The sequence below is a fragment of the Neomonachus schauinslandi genome, chromosome 4 (genome assembly GCF_002201575.2).
Source record: "Neomonachus schauinslandi chromosome 4, ASM220157v2, whole genome shotgun sequence".
Classification (NCBI taxonomy): Eukaryota; Metazoa; Chordata; class Mammalia; order Carnivora; family Phocidae; genus Neomonachus; species Neomonachus schauinslandi.
Window position 1 is genome coordinate 182,885,802 of NC_058406.1, and position 18,017 is coordinate 182,903,818.

Here is an 18,017-nt window from a genome sequence, read left to right on the forward strand (position 1 = left end):
GGGTTTCATGACCTAACCTTTCATGACCTAACACTGGAGAATACTATTCTATGTTTCTCCTATGGGAAAGACACCAGCAATTATTCCCTTGGATTTTCTGTCCTAATTGCTATGAACACATCCAAAGAATCTTATCCCTGTGGCCAGGGATAATGGCAGCAAAAAAGAACCAGAGACGAATTCTATATTGATGGGTTATATTGAGATTCTAGATCCTCGAACTGAAGCTTCCATAGACACGTCTATCGGCCTGATTCATAAGCTTTGCTGACCTCCGCAGTTTTAAAACATTCTGGTTTAAGAAAACATTTTTTTTTTTAAACAACATTGAGGGTCCCTCTCTGGGACACTTGTGGAATAGTAGCCATTCACAAAGACCTCTATTCCTCAAAATGTTAAATATAAAATTATCATATGACCCAGAAATACTGCTTCTAGCTATATACCCAAAATAATTTAAGACCTTTGTCCATACAAAACTTATGCATGAATGTTCACAGCAACAATATTCACAAGAGTCAAAAACTGGAAACAACCCAAATATCCATCAATTAATAAAATAAATAACAAATTATGGTCTATCCACAGAATGAAATATAATTTAGACATAAATATGAATGAAGTACTAAGGCATGCTACAGCAGAAATGAACTCTGAAAACATTTTGTTATGTGAAAAAAGCCAAACACAAAAGGCCACATTTATAGGGTTCCATTTCTAAGAAATATACAGAATAGGGAAATCCACACAGAGAGAAAGTACATTAGTAATTGCCACGGTTTAGGAGGGAGCATGAGAGTGACTGCTAATGCATAAAGGGTGATAAAAATGTTCTGGAACTCAACAGTGGTGATGGTTGCCCAACTCTGAAACTACACTAAAACCCACTGAATTATATACTTTAATGTGTTGAATTTTATGGTGTGTGAGTTAAATCTTAATAAACACGATATATTTTTAAGTGGCTTCAAGGGGCTTTCATTCATATTCCAAAGAATGAACAGACATTTCCCAGGCAAAGTATTTATGGACCATTGAGACATAGCGTGGACAAATCAGCATGTCTGGATGGCAGGTTGTATTTAGCAAAGAGCTGCATATAAAGCAAAAAGAAAAGCCACTGGCAGCAGATTATGAAGCTCCATTTATGCCATGAGAAGCCGTTGGGCCCAGTTTTCTGAAACTCCAGGTGGAAGAGGCCATTCAAACAGGAGCAATGAGCAATTATCATAATGCTTCCAAGACTTGCAAGAGTAAGCTTGATTCTTCATTAATTTTTCTCTTGGTTTGTTTTCCCTGAGACTTGTCTAGCACATCATGAGTACCTCCTTTTTCTGATCCACCAAAATGAAAGATAAAGCAAAGGACATGTGCCAAGATGTGGGGTAGAATTGGGGAATATAAAAGGTCAATGAGCTAAAAATGAAAAAGGAAGTCTCGCAGCTAGCCTATGCAAGGAAAAAGAACTCAAAAAATGTAGCTGGTGAAATCCTTGCAATCCCACTTAACAATTACCCAAGAAGGATATTTCCCCTCCTTCTTATCTGCATTGTACAGACTACCTCAACAGACCCACGGTTTTGGCTGAGAAATTCAAACAAGTGATTCAACTTGTCTTTTATTCATTTTAAAGATTTTGTTTATTTATTTGACAGAGAGAGAGACAGTGAGAGAGGGAACACAGCAGGGGGAGTGGGAGAGGGAGAAGAAGGCTTCCTGCGGAGCAGGGAGCCTGATGTGGGGCTCGATCCCAGGACCCTAGGACCATGACCTGAGCCAAAGGCAGACGCTTAATGACTGAGTCACACAGGCGCCCCTATTTTATTTTCTTGAATTTTTTTTCTTTTATTCTGTTATGTTAATCACCATACATTACATCATTAGTTTTTTTGTTTTGTTTTTGTTTACTGGCTATTATTCCTCTTTTTATTTTGATTTTTTTATTATGTTATGTTAATCAGCATACATTACATCACTAGTTTTTGATGTAGTATTCCATGATTCATTGTTTGTGTAGAACACCCAGGGCTCCATGCACTACGTGCCCTCTTTAATACCCATCACCAGGCTAACCCATCCACCCACCCCCCTCCCCTCTAGAACCCTCAGTTTCTTTCTCAGAGTCCATAGTCTCTCATGGTTCATCTCCCCCTCCAATTTGCCGCCCTTCATTTTTCCCTTTCTGCTATCTTCTTTTTTTTTTTTTTTTTAACATATACTGTATTATTTGTTTCAGAGGTACAGGTCTGTGGTTCGACAGTCTTACACAATTCACAGTGCTCACCATAGCACATACCTTCCCCAATGTCCATCACCCAGTCACCCCATCCCTCTCACCCCCCACCACTCCAGCAACCCTCAGTTTGTTTCCTGAGATTAAGAACACCTCATATCAGTGAGGTCATATGATACATGTCTTTCTCTGATTGACTTATTTCACTCAGCATAATACCCTCCAGTTCCATCCACGTCATTGCAAATGGCAAGATTTCATTCCTTTTGATGGCTGCATAATACTCAATTGTATATATATATACCACTTCTTCTTTATCCATTCATCTGCCGATGGACATCTTGGCTTTTTCCATAGTTTGGCTATTCTGGACATTGCTGCTATAAACATCAGGGTGCATGTACCCCTTTGGATCCCTACATTTGTATCCTTGGGGTAAATACCCAGTAGTGCAATTGCTGGATCATATGGTAGCTCTATTTTCAACTTTTTGAGGAACCTCCATACTGTTTTCCAGAGTGGTTGCACCAGCTTGCATTTCCACCAACAGTGTAGGAGGGTTCCCCTTTCTCCGCATCCCCGCCAACATCTGTCGTTTCCTGACTTGTTAATTTTAGCCATTCTGACTGGTGTGAGCTGGTATCTCATTGAAGTTTTGATTTGGATTTCCCTCATGCCGAGCGATGTTGAGCACTGTTTCATGTGTCTGTTGGCCATTTCGATGTCTTTGGAAAAATGTCTTTCATGTCTTCTGCCCATTTCTTGATTGGATCATTTGTTCTTTGGGTGTTGAGTTTAAGAAATTCTTTATAGATTTTGGATACTAGCCCTTTTTCTGATATGTCATTTGCAAATACCTTCTCCCATTCTGTCAGTTGTCGTTTGGTTTTGTTGACTGTTTCCTTTATTTTGCAAAAGTTTTTATCTTGATGAAGTCCCAATAGTTCATTTTTGCCTTGCTTCCCTTGCCTTTGGGGATGTTTCTAGGAAGAAGTTCCTATGGCTGAGGTCGAAGAGGTTGCTGCCTGTGTTTTCCTTTAGGATTTTGATGGACTCCTGTCTCACATTGAGGTCTTTCAACCATTTGGAGTCTATTTTTGTGTGTGGTGTAAGGAAATGGTCCAGTTTCATTCTTCTGCATGTGGCTGTCCAATTTTCCCAATACCATTTGTTGAAGAGACTGTCTTTTTTCCATTGGACATCCTTTCCTGCTTTGTCAAAGATTAGTTGACCATAGAGTTGAGGGTCCATTTCTGGGCTCTCTATTCTGTTCCAGTGATCTATGTGTCTGTTTTTGTGCCAGTACCATACTGTCTTGATGATGACAGCTTTGTAATAGAGCTTGAAGTCCGGAATTGTGATGCCGCCAGCTTTGCTTTTCTTTTTCAACATTCCTCTGGCTATGCAGGGTCTTTTCTGGTTCCATACAAACTTTAGGATTATTTGTTCCATTTCTTTGAAAAAAGTGGATGGTACTTTGATAGGGATTTCTTTGAATGTGTAGATTGCTCTAGGTAGCATTGACATCTTCACAATATTTGTTCTTCCAATCCATGAGCATAGAACGTTTTTCCATTTCTTTGTGTCTTCCTCAATTTCTTTCATGAGTATTTTATAGTTTTCTGAGTAGAGATTCTTTGCCTCTTTGGTTCGATTTATTCCTAGGTATCTTAAGTCCCCCAATTGTAAATGGGATCGACTCCTTAATTTCTCTTTCTTCTGTCTTGTTGTTGGTGTATAGGAATGCCACTGATTTCTGTGCATTGATTTTATATCCTGCCACTTTACTGAAATCCTGTATGAGTTCTAGCAGTTTTGGGGTGGAGTCTTTTGGGTTTTCCACATAAAGTATTATATCATCTGCAAAGAGTGAGATTTGACTTCTTCTTTGCCGATTTGGATGCCTTTGATTTCTTTTTGTTGTCTGATTGCTGTGGCTAGGACTTCTAATACTATGTAGAACAGCAGTGGTGATAGTGGACATCCCTGCCATGATCCTGACCTTAAGGGGAAAGCTCTCAGTTTTTCCCCATTGAGAATGATATTTGCTGTGGGTTTTTCATAGATGGCTTTCAGGATATTGAGGTATGTACCCTCTATGCCTATACTCTGAAGAGTTTTGATCAAGAAAGGATGCTGTACTTTGTCAAATGCTTTTTCTGCATCTATTGAGAAAATCATATGATTCTTGTTCTTTTTTATTAATGTATTGTATCACATTGATTGATTTGCATATGTTGAACCAACCTTGCAGCCCAGGGATAAATCCCACTTGGTCATGGTGAATATCCTTTTAACGTACTGTTGGATCCTATTAGCTAGTATTTTGGTGAGAATTTTTGCATCCATGTTCATCAGGGATATTGGTCTGTAATTCTCCTTTTTAATGGGGTCTTTGTCTGGTTTGGGGATCAAGGTAATGGCGGCCTCATAAAATGAGTTTGGAAGTTTTCCTTCTATTTCTATGTTTTGGAACAGTTTCAGAAGAATAGGTATTAATTCTTCTTTAAATGTTTGGTAGAACTCCCCTGGGAAGCCATCTGGCCTTGGGCTTTTGTTTGTTGGGAGATTGTTGATGACTGCTTCAATTTCCTTAGTGGTTATAGGTCTGTTCAGGTTTTCTATTTCTTCCTGGTTCAGTTTTGGTAGTTGATACATCTCTAGGAATGCATCCATTTCTTCCAGATTATCTAATTTGCTGGCATAGAGTTGCTCATAATATGTTCTTATAATTGTTTGTATTTCTTTGGTGTTGGTTGTGATCTCTCCTCTTTCATTCATGATTTTGTTGATTTGGTTCCTTTCTCTTTTCTTTTTAACAAGTCTGGCCAGGGGTTTATCAATCTTGTTAATTCTTTCAAAGAACCAGCTCCTAGTTTCGTTGATCTGTTCTACTGTTCTTTTGGTTTCTATTTCATTGATTTCTGCTCTGATCTTTATTATTTCTCTTCTCCTGCTGCGTTTAGGCTTTATTTCCTGTTCTTTCTCTGGTTCCTTTAGGTGTAGGGTTAGGTTGTGTATTTGAGACCTTTCTTGTTTCTTGAGAAAGGCTGGTATTGCTATATACTTTCCTCTTAGGACTGCCTTTGCTGCATCCCAAAGATTTTGAACAGTTGTGTTTTCATTTTCATTGGTTTCCATGGTTTTTTAAAATTCTACTTTAATTTCCTGGTTGACCCATTCATTCTTTAGTAGGATGCTCTTTAGCCTCCATGTTCTTTCCGACTTTCCTCTTGTGATTGAGTTCTAGTTTCAAAGCACTGTGGTCTGAAAATATGCAGGGAATGATCCCAATCTTTTGGTACCAGTTGAGACCTGATTTGTGACCTAGGATGTGATCTATTCTGAAGAATGTTCCATGGGCCCTAGAGAAGAATGTGTATTCTGTCGCTTTGGGATGGAATCTTCTGAATATATCTGTGAAGTCCATTTGGTCCAATGTGTCATTTAAAGTCTTTATTTCCTTGTTGATCTTTTGCTTAGATGATCTGTCCGTTTCAGTGAGGGGGGTGTTAAAGTCCCCCACTATTATTTTATTGTTGTCAATGTGTTTCTTTGCTTTTGTTATTAATTGCCTTACATAATTGGCTGCTCCCATATTAGGGGCATAGATATTTACAATTGTTAGATCTTCTCGTTGGATAGACCCCTTAAGTAGGATATAGTGTCCTTCCTCATCTCTTATTACAGACTATGGTTTAAAATCTAATTTGTCAGATATAAGGATTGCCACCCCAGCTTTCTTTTCGTGTCCATTAGCAAGGTAAATGGTTTTCCACCCCCTCACTTTCAATCTGGGGGTGTCTTTGGGTCTAAAATGAGTCTCTTGTAGACAGCATATCAATGGGTCTTGTGTTTTAATACAATCTGATAGCCTGTGTCTTTTGATTGGAACATTTAGCCCATTTAAATTCAGGGTAACTATTAAAAGATATGAATTTAGTGCCATTGTATTGCCTGTAAGGTGACTGTTACTGTATATTTTCTGTGTTCGTTTCTGGTCTATGTTGCTTTTAGGCTCTCTCTTTGCTTAGAGGACCCTTTCAATATTTCTTGTAGGGCTGGTTTCATGTTTGCAAATTCATTTAATTTTTGTTTGTCCTGGAAGCTTTTTATCTCTCCTTCTATTTTCAATGACAGCCTAGCTGGATATAGTAGTTTTGGCTGCATATTTTTCTCATTTAGTGTTCTGAATATATCATGCCAGTCCTTTCTGGCCTGCCAGGTCTCTGTGGATAGGTCTGTTGTCAGTCTAATGTTTCTACCATTGTAGGTTACATATCTCTTCTCCCGAGCTGCTTTCAGGATTTTCTCTTTGTCTCTGAGACTCGTAAGTTTTACTATTAGATGTTGGGGTGTTGACCTATTTTTATTGATTTTGAGGGGGGTTCTCTGTGCCTCCTGATTTTTGATGCCTGTTTCCTTCCCCAAATTAGGGAAGTTCTCTGCTATAATTTGCTCCAATATACCTTCTGCTCCTCTCTCTCTTTCTTCTTCTGGGATCCCAATTATTCTAATATTGTTTCATCTTATAGTATCACTTATCTCTTGAATTCTGCCCTCATGATCCAGTAGTTGTTTATCTCTCTTTTTCTCAGCTTCTTTATTTTCCATCATTTGGTCTTCTATATCACTGATTCTCTCTTCTGCCTCATTTAGCCTAGCAGTTAGAGTCCCTCTTTTTATTGCGCCTCATTAATAGCCTTTTTGATTTCGACTTGGTTAGATTTTAGTTCTTTTATTTCTCAGAAATGGTTTCTCTAATATCTTCCATGCTTTTTTCAAGCCCAGCTAGTATCTTTAAAATCGTCATTCTGAACTCTAGTTCCAACATCTTACTAATGTCCTTATTGATTAGGTCCCTGGCAGTTGGTACTGCCTCTTGTTCTTTTTGTTGAGGTGATTTTTTCCATCTTGTCATTTTGTCCAGAGGAGAATAGATGAATGAGAGAACAAAATGGAAACAGATAACAACGACCCAGAAAAATATGCACTAAACAAATCAGAAGAGACCTGAAACTGGGGGGGAAAGAAAGGGAAAGAAAGAAAAAAGAAAAAGAAAAAGATAAAAACAAACAAACAAATGACAACAACAAAAAAAACAGAATATGATCAAATATGATCAGGCTGGTGCATAGATCAGTGCCACACACTAGATTTTGGGTGTATTTTGGTCTGTTAGAAGAAAGTGCTTCCCTAAATTTTAAAGAAAGAACTTATATATGTACAAAAGTAAGGGCAAATATGATGAAGTGATGGAATATGACTATAAAGATGAAATTATAAAAGATTTTATAAAAGGAATTGATAAGAAGTTGGTTGAAAAAAGAAAGAAGAGGATTTATAAAAAAAAAAAAAAAAGGGAGAGAATGTGATCAAGCAGGAGACTAGAACAAAGCCATACACTAGAGATTTAGAGTATATTTTGGTCTGTTGAATAAACTGTATCCCAAAATTTTAAAGAGAGAACTATATATATATATAAATATATATATACCAAAAATAAGATTAACTACTATGAAGGGATAGAATATGACTCTAAAAATGAAAAATAAAAAAGATTTTTTAAAAAAGGGATTGATAAGATGTGGTTGAAAAAGGGAAAAAGAAAAATTCAAAAAAAAAAAAGGAAAGAAAAAGAAAGTTAAAAAAAATATTAACTTTAAAAGACTAAAGAAATGGGACGCCTGGGTGGCTCAGTCGGTTAAGCGTCTGCCTTTGGCTCAGGTCATGATCCCGGGGTCCTGGGATCGAGTCCCGCATCGGGCTCCCTGTTCCGCGGGGAGCCTGCTTCTCCCTCTGCCTCTGTCTCTCTCTCTGTCTCTCATGAATAAATGGATAAAATCTTTAAAAAAAAAAAAAAGACTAAAGAATCATGGGGAAAAAGCCATGAATTCTATGTGCAGTATTCCCCTAGCGCTGGAGTTCTGCCGTTCTCATTGATCGGTAAACTTGGTCTTGGTTGGCTGTTCTTGCTGATTTTCTGGGGGAGGGGCCTGATGCCGTGATTCTCAAATGTCTTTGCCAGAGGCAGAATTGCCCCAGCCTTGCCAGGTCTGGGCTAAGTAATCCGCTCGGGTTTGCTCTCAGGAGCTTTTGTTCCCTGCAAGCTTTCTGTACAGCTTTGGAGGATGAAAGTGAAAATGGCGGCCTCCCAATCTCTGCCCCAGAGGAGCCGAGAACTTGGGGCCCCACTCCTCAGTGCACCCCCAGAGAAAAGCAATCACTCCTGTCTCCCCAGTCTCCGGCCGCACTCCATGCTCACCTGGCCTGTGACCGAGCATTTCTATCTCTGGCAGATGACCCCATGTGGAGTCTCCACACCCAGCAGATCCCTGCGGTGCGCTCCCGCACCGCTCCTCCCAGGGGAGGAAGGGGAGTCTCCCCGGATCTGCCGCTTGTTGGGTCCCTGCTGGAGGAGCAGTGGCCCAACTGTGCCACAGATCATGGTTTATGGCAACCCCTAGCTGAGTGCCTGTTCCTCTGTTCCATCTCTGCAGCTGGCTTCTCCGCTCTAATACCTGGGAGCTCTGCCACACTCAGGCACCCCCAGTCTTCCTGTGACCCCGAGGGTCCTGAGACCACACTGTCCCAGTGAGGATTCCTCCCCCCCCCCCCCCACTTAGCCACTGTAGCGATGTCCCTCAGCAGAGCCGACTTCTAAAAGTTCCGGATTTTGTGCTCCGAGGCTCTATCACTTGCCAGAAGCAGCCGACAGAGGCCCCCTCCCCCGGCATCTATCCTCCCTAATATTGCCTCGGATTCACTTCTCTGCACGTCCTACCTTCCTAGAAAGTGGTTGCTTTTCTGTTCAGACAGTTGCTGCTATTCTTTTCTTTGATCTCCTGTTGAGTTCATATGGGGGTGCACTGAGGGGTGGGGCCCCAAGTTCAGAATGGTTTATCCCTATCTAGCTGAATTCCTGGGACCAGAGGAAATTTAGGTCTCCTACTCTTCCGCCATCTTGCTCCACCCCCCACATCCATTAGTTTTGATGTGGTGTTCCATGATCCATTGTTTGCGTATTACACCCAGTGTCAACTTGTCTTTAAAAACAATCCTGATTGGCCACGCCATGTGACTGACTTGACCAAAGCTGATGGACTAGTTGGCAATCATGTAGACTCAATGGTTTGTAAGAACTTCATTGCAGGAAGAGCCCCCTGAAAAGATGGAGCTCAGAGGCTGGAGTCACTGTCCTGCCCAGACAAGAAATGGCAGGTGGCTTAAGTAAAACAGTCTTTCCATGGTCTCAGCTAGAGAAGCAGAAACAAGATCTACTCTCCCTTCTTTCTAGCTGGAAGTCTTCTTTCGACCATCAAGTAACCAGTTGGATAAAGAGGTATTTCTTCAGCATAAACCGAGGCCAGTAAGCAAATCTGTCCTGATGTGGACTGCAGGCTTCCTCCGTCCATGTCTAGGAAACTCAGTAAGCCAGTGGGATGGGAGGAATGTCCCCAGGTCAATCAAATTCCCAGGGAGAAAAAAGCACTGAACGACGATGAAAGGAAATCTCTGGCTGCATCTGTGTCCTTACTGTGAGGGAATCACTCTCTTCTCCTGCTAGAAATACTGTTCACTGACAGGACAGAAATGGGTGAAAGACACTGTTTTCTTTATCTCGACAGTCCCAGTATTGAGCACAGTACCTGGCACAGTGCAGATGGTCACATGCACATGGGCGGTCACATGCACATGAGCACACACGTGCACACACATGTGCACATGCACACACACACCATAACCACATCCATTCACTCAAGAATAATGCTCCTTCCTAGGACTTTCAAGTGCCCAAAAGGCCCACAGGCTCTAAAACACCATTTGATTTTGGCCTCTGGTCCTCTGTCTGGCCTCCACCTCCACAGGACTCTGTGGGTGCCCTGGTAAGGAGGCCATACTCCAATCCAGGCAGAGGTCTGTGGCCAATGGTGTCACTCAGGTCACTGTTGTATGTGCCTTTCTGTGTTCCGGGAAGCACATACTTCCTGTAACAACAGCAACAACAATAAACCAACATTAGCTGAGTGCCTTGTGGTTTACTGTCTGTGAAAATCAGTGTTTCCTTAGTGTTTCCACTGACAGTATTATGTTCTCTTCAAAATAATTCTGCTTCACAACTGGGAAATCACACACACACACATACACACACACACACACAGGTGATTTATACTAGATCCTGTAGTCATTAAGTAATAAAATCCACACTCAGACAAAAGTCATCTGGCTCCAGGGGCACCTAGGTGGCTCAGTCAGTTAAATGTCTGCTTTCAGCTCAGGTCATGATCCCAGGGTTCTGGGATTGAGCCCCAGGTCAGGCTCCCTGCTCAGCAGAAGGGGGTGGAGTCTGCTTCTTTCTCTCCCTCTGCCCCTCCCCCAACCCCACTCATGCTCTCTCTCTCTCTCTCAAATAAATAAATAAAATCTTTTTTAAAAAGTCATCTGGTTCCCGACTTATCCTATTTTTACTATCCCAGAGAATCCCGTCTGCCGGCAACAACTTTCAGGGAAATCAAGTGATCAGGCCTCAAACCATGACAATTCAAATGTAAGCTTTGCTTTCTGCAGTTAGCAAGAGAGAGCTGGGAGACAAGAGTGGGCATCTATGTGCAAACCCAGTGGCATGACAAACAACACAACACAGAACTTAGATCATAATTGCTGCTTTGGATGCTGTTTCATGGATATCAATAGTTTCTTACTCAGACGGGATGTGCAACTGAGACCAAAAGCCATGTGTATCCACTGAAATGTTTACAAAGCTGTTTGTGAAGCAGACAGTTTAGAGTTTTTGACGTTCTCACCCTATATTGCTGGCTGGAGACCTGTTACCTTTCCTTTAGGATGAAACACCCATTTCTCGGAGAATCCAGCCCTGCCTCCCCACCAGCCCCCGTCTGAAGCCCAAGTTCACCAGCCTTTTCCTGGCCCCATGCTCCTCCTGCAGATCTTTCTCTTGTCAGCACTGACGGCATTGATTTAATCTCTAACTTCACCTTGAAACTTCATGAAGGTGGGGGTCATTCTGACTCAGCTTTGTATTTCTTAGTGTATATTCTCAAGAACTTTGCAAACATCTGCCACGGTGGATAAGCGACTCAGACAAGCAAAAACTTTAGAACCTATTCCTTATCCAGGGTCACAGTGAGAATCCCCCCACACCCCAAGGTAAAGGAGTCAGGAATGGCTATGCATTTGCCTAATTGAATTCCATTTCCCTTCACTCAGCCTTGGCCAATAGCTGAGAGAAACACAGACACTTCGGCATTGCCCTAGAATTAGTCCTGCTGATGAATAATATTTAAATACTACCCGTGGTAGGGCAAATAAAGGTGCCTAATGATGCTCATGTCCTCACCCTGAAAACTGTGAATGTGTTAGTTTATATGGTAAAAGGGACTTTGCAGATGTGATTAAGTTAAGGATCCTGAGATTAGGGACCAGCCTGGATTATCCTGGAGACCATGAGGTAGTCAGAAGGGTCCTTACAAAAGAGAAGCAGGAAGGTTGGAGTCAGCGGGCAGGAGGTCTGATGAGGGGCGCAGGCTGGATACTCAGAAGTGGCCACACAGCAGGGACCCTGGCAGAGGTGACCGAGACAAGGATACAGATTCTCCTCCAGAGCCTCCAAAGGAACCAGCCCTGACCACAGCTTGACTTTAGCCCACTCAGCTTGATTTTGGATGGATGACGTCCAGAAGTTTAGGATAAAACATCTTTGCTGTTTTCAGCCACTGAGTCTATAGTAATTCACTGTAGCAGCAATAAGAAGCTAATCCACTGTCTCCTCAAAGCCTCCTGCTGTCTCTAATGATAGAGCTGTCAATCACAGGGTTCCAAAGAAAAGTTGGCAACTCCACATGCAACACTGAACCCAACCCAGCTCCATCCTTTACGTGGACCCTCAGGCTGTGGAGGAATGGGATGGGCTGGTGGGGGGGGGGACTGCTGTGATATCTCATCCTTTAAATATTGTGCACCCCTCTCCCTCTATCTCAGGTTTGGACAAAGATGCCTATTTTCTATGAAGCAGGGAACAACACAGGTCAGGAAAATTTTCAACCATGGTACTGGCTCCTGTCCTCTGTGTAGTTTGAGATTATCCCAGTTCTTCCAAAAGACTGATCCAAAAAAGAGAACACCGTGTCCCGGTCACCTTCACCATGGCCTTGCCATCTCCTCCAACCCAGTGCTTCTACTTCAATTCTTCCTGCTTTTCCTTCCCTTGAATTCTGTCTACAGGAGGGCATGTGGGCAGGGCTCCATCTGCACTCACCACTTCCTCCAGAGGAGACAATCCCACGGACTGTGGGGGAAAGACTTTCCCCCTGTGACTCCCACCCCATGCCCCGGTGGTGTGAGCTACTCCCTGCCAAGCGATTAACATTTCAGACTCATTTTCTCAACTTCATAAAACCTTTCATTTCTGATCTTTCATTTGGGCCATGTTTTACTTTTCATAATACATATTTCATAATTTACCATTCATTTACATTTCAATTAAGGATGCTGGCTGTTTGCAAAAGCTACCCTGATGGGGGTGTGTGAAATAAATTATTGAAGTTGCTATAATCTGCACTTCCATTACCACCTCATTTACCCTAATGACACTAAAAAGACTGTCACCCTCAATACGGTTCTTCCCAGTAATAGAAATTCCCTTTGGAGTCCAACACACTGAGACCATAGATATTTGCATGTGGTGCTACATATGTTAATGAGGCAGTTGCTGGCTGGACTTCACCCTGGGAGCCTTCATCTAGGACAGTCTCAAATAGAAATTAAACTGTATCCAGAGCCTCCCAAGAAGATGCCCATGGGCTTGAATAATGAACATTTAACAAGAAAGCCATTTGATTACCATCACCATAGTCTTAATTCCCTGGTCTTCTTTGGCACCCATTTTGCACATGTCATTTTGCTTTAAGCAGGGATAAAGGGTGGAAAGAAAGACACTAAGTATACGGGGCATCTGCTACGTAATGTATGGGTTCTAAGGACTTCCCCATATCAGCCCCCAAGAATTCATTGGGAATCAGTCATTGGGAAAAACTGGCACATATGCAAATAATTATAATGTAAATTGTAAAGGGCAACAATGCAAGGGTAAAAACAAACATTCATGGGGCTCCTACCAAGTTTAATGCAATTTGCAAATGTATTTTCTTCCTAATATTTTCTGCCTGACTGTGTCCATTGTACTTATTAACAACAGATAATAATGAATTGTTACTGCAAATGTATCATGAAGCAGCGTAGGCACTGCCACGGCTGGTCTGCTCATGTGCTCTTGTCATTACCACTTGATGTTGCACAATGACCCAACTGCCAATTGACTGACAACATCCATCTCTATTTGCCTAAGGGATTTCTTGAACTGTCAGAGCCAAGACTGTGCACCTGAGTGGCAAGCCAATGGTGCCACCAAATTGATGCACTGCCTTCTCAACCAACAGGTCTCATCCAGCAACTGATAGGAGGTGGTGTATAAATACCCCATCACTCTGACCTCTATGTTCCGTACAGTGGATCCAAATTTCACCAATTGGGGTTAAGCTCTAGCTACACAAAAGGTGAGAAGTCCAATAACTCACCCTGTATTTATTTCCTTTCTCTGCCTTACTTTTCACTCCTTTGTAGGTATTTTGTAGTGTCATGTGTTCAATCATCTATTTGTACTTGAATCCTAGTACCTAACCTAGGACTGTGGCCCAGACAGACATGCTCTTCTGAAATCCATCATAAAGAGGTCAGTCCTGTCCCTGAACCCCAACTGGGACCCTGGGTTCCTGGTCCCTAGACATTTTCAGACAGACAACCCAGGAATTGCCTGGTTGGATTTTTGGTGTATTGTTGATTTCAAACTTTGGTTTATTCTTTACACATCTGGAATGTGATAGGTGAATTGTGGTGCCCCAAAACATACCCACCCAGAACCTTAGAATGTGACCTTATTTGGAATAAAGGTCTTTGATGATATAATTAAGGTTCTCAAGATGAGATTATGCTGTATGAGGGTAAGGTCTAAATCCAATGATGAGTGTCCTTATAGAGAAAAGGAGAAGACACAGACATTCGGAGGGTAAGGTCATGTGAAGACACAGGCAAAGATGCAGCTATGCCACCATATTACCTGGAGTCACTCGGACCCATGAGCACAGCATGTTTCATGACGTGAATATAACGTGCTTTATATGTGTTACAACATTTTAATAGTTTTGTATTTAACAAAAACATATAGTGATTACTAGGGCCTGGTCACTGTTCTAAGCATTCTATAAAGATCCTCATTTATCTCACTAACAACCATATTATCTTCTCAATTTTACAGATGAGCAAACGGAGGCCAAGATTTGTGAGGAAACTTTGTGAAGTCACACTTACAACTGGCAGTGCTTGGCTTTTTTTTATTATTATTATTATGTTATGTTAATCACCATACATCACATCATTAGTTTTTGATGTAGTGTTCCATGATTCATTGTTTGCGTATAACACCCAGTGCTCCATGCAGAACATGCCCTCTTTAATACCCATCACCAGGCTAACCCATCCTCCCACCCCCCTCCCCTCTAGAACCCTCAGTTTGTTTTTCAGAGTCCATCGTCTCTCATGGTTCATCTCCCCCTCCGATTTCCCCCCCTTCATTCTTCCCCTCCTGCTATCCTCTTCTTCTTCTTTTTTTTTTTAACATATAATGTATTATTTATTTCAGAGGTACAGGTCTGTGATTCCACAGTCTTGCACAATTCACAGCGCTCACCATAAGTGCTTGGCTTTCAATCTGGATGGTCTACTTCTGGAATCCAGGTATTTATATGGTAGACCAGCACTGCTCAAAGTGCGTTTCCAAGATCACTGCCTCAGTGCCACTTGAGAAATTATTACAAAAGCTAATTCTCGAACCCAAACTCAGACTTACGAAATCAGAAGCTCTGCAGGGGAGACCCAGAAACCTGAATGATAACAAGCTGTCCAGGTGATTCTGATCCACTCAAGGCTGAAGATGAGGACCACTGGTCTACACCTTGTTGCCTTTCCAAACAAAATTAACATTCAGGAAACCTGTGTTTAAGTCCTATCCGAGCCACCACATCGTGCTGTGACCTCATTTGCCTGTTTGAAAATGAATTTAATAAATTCTGCCCCACTGAACTTGAATGAGTACCAAGGGAGTTAACAGAAAGAGGACCCCTCTAAAAACACAATGAGCCCAAAAATGAAATAAATCAGTAGGAATATTGTATTTTCCAGGAAGGAGACACTGAAGTTTTGCCAAGCACAGTTTGACCTGCACTATAATCAGACACCTAACTTTTTATCAAGAAAGATTATATTTAAGTTTAATCCCCACAATCAGGCAGGAGAGACTCAACAGGACAAAGAGCGGGAGCAGTGTGGTGGGGAGATATACATGGACGAAGTCTGGCAATGAGGTTAGAGATGTTCACAGGAACAGTACGCCACACAGAGGACCTGGGTCTGATGGCAATTTTTCTGATAACATCCAAGAGTTCTCTTAAAAAATCAAATCTCTCCTTCCAGCCAATGTGCACATTTCCATGCCATTACTAAAATCTCATAGAGAAGCCCCTTTAATTGCAATCTTCCCAAAAGACAAAAACTATTAAAAAAAAAAAAAAACTACTTGACTTATGTCACTTAGCATTAGTTAAGCAGAGAAAGTCAATTATCATATGGTTTCACTCATTTGTGGAACATAAGGAATAGCATGGAGGACATTAGGAGAAGGAAGGGGAAAATGAAGGGGGGGAATCAGAGGGGGAGATGAACCATGAGAGACTATGGACTCCAAGAAACAAACCGAGGGTTTTAGAGGGGAGATGGGCAGGGAGGATGGGTTAGCCCAGTGATGGGTATTAAGGAGGGCACGTACTGCAGGGAGCACTGGGTGTTATATGCAAACAATGAATCATGGAACACTACATCAAAAACTAATAATGGACTGTATGGTGACTAACATAACATAATAAAACATAAATAAATAGACCTAAAAATTTTTAAAAATTAAATTAAATTTTAAAAAAAAAAACTAACTTAAATATGTGTTCTTATTGCCTCTGTCAAGGAATTGAAGCATACACATAATAGTTAAGTGGCAGATTTTCCTACCTGTTTGGCTCATTACAGATCTTTGGATCTACTGTTCAGAAACCCCCTCCTGTCTTTAGAGCTGGTAATCTGGGCGCTACAGAAAATATTCACTATTATTCAAGGCCTCAGTCTATCTCAACCCCCCTGGTTTCCAGGACTCTGAAATACTTGCCTCTTTACACCCTTTCTATCTCTTTTATTTTTATTACACAAAACTCTCCCTTACCTAGACCTTGACCCTGTGGGCTCCTCTCCTCCTGCCTTACCAAAGCCCAGGATTTCCTCACCCAAGCTCTGAGACCCTCTCTCTGTCATGACTCTTCATTCTGTCTCCTGCTCTGAGCCTTATTTCAGGATTATAATTCCTTCCTGCATCAGTTTCACATATCTTTTACTAGGTGCCCATTCATTCATTCCAAAAATAATTTGGATCATGTGCACAGGTGCTTCCCCATCTCAGACAATCCTTAAAGATGGTCCCATCTCTAATGCTCTGTAGCTATATGAATCCGGTAGAGAGAATTCCTATTTTATTCCTGACTCTGACAACTATTAGTTGTAGAACTGATTCTAAAGTTCAACTCTACAAATGGTCAACATTCAGGAAGAATTGCAGAGACTAGGAATCCCACCTCTGCACCTCAGACCCACAGGCTGATAAACTCTCTGCAATTCACACAAGAGAAGAACATTCCACACTTCACTGTGATTTGTATATCTGACATTTCCAGTGGTGTTCCCTCACCCTCTATCCAAACGGCAGCATTGCCTCTTTCACATTAAATAAATCAGAGGTAAAAGAAGAAAAGAAGGGAGTTTTTCAGCAGATGGCTCCGATTTCTCACCTGTATCATTGCTGATCTAGGAGACTAACATTTTTGCACCACAAGATAGGTATCAAATTATATGCAAATGGGACTTCAGAGCACATAAAACACCGTATAGAGTCTCAGACATAAAGTGAATTGTTTCCTTTCTTTGTTGTTGTTCTTTGGGATTGTATGGTGTTGACAGTAAACATTTGACATATTTTACAAATAAGAATCTGTTTAATCAGTATAGTCACCAAAGCCAGATAGCTCATTCAGATATAACCCTGGAGCAAAATGTCAAGGGTGATTGTCTGAAGGTACCAGGCTGGAGGACAACAAACAAACAAACAAACAAAAAACAGATTAAGGGAGCTAAGAATTGGGTTCTAATCCACAGTGCAATTATTAATTTGTATAAGTCTTAACAAGTACCATGGCATCTCTCCCATGGTTGACACACCTGAGAAATGGAGCTGGCAAGCTTTTCCTATACACGAAACCCCAGTGAGAATAAAATAAATTGATGAATGGGAATATGCAAGACCTCTTATTTTTTTTCAAGTTTTAAAATGAATTCAGAGAAAATGGCCCAGTGTGGCTCATACTATCACATAAGCATGGCATTGCTTTAGCTCAGAATTTCTCAACCTTGACACTATTGACATTTCAGACCAGATGATTCTTTGTTGGAGACTTCCCTGTGTGTTGTGGGATGTCTAACATCATTCCTGGCCTCCATTCACTAGATGCCAGTAGCACATCTGACCCCACCCAGCCCCCCATCGACCATCGTCACAACCCAAAATGTTCATAGACATTTACAAATGTCTCCTGAGAAGCCTCTCTTTTGAAACCAC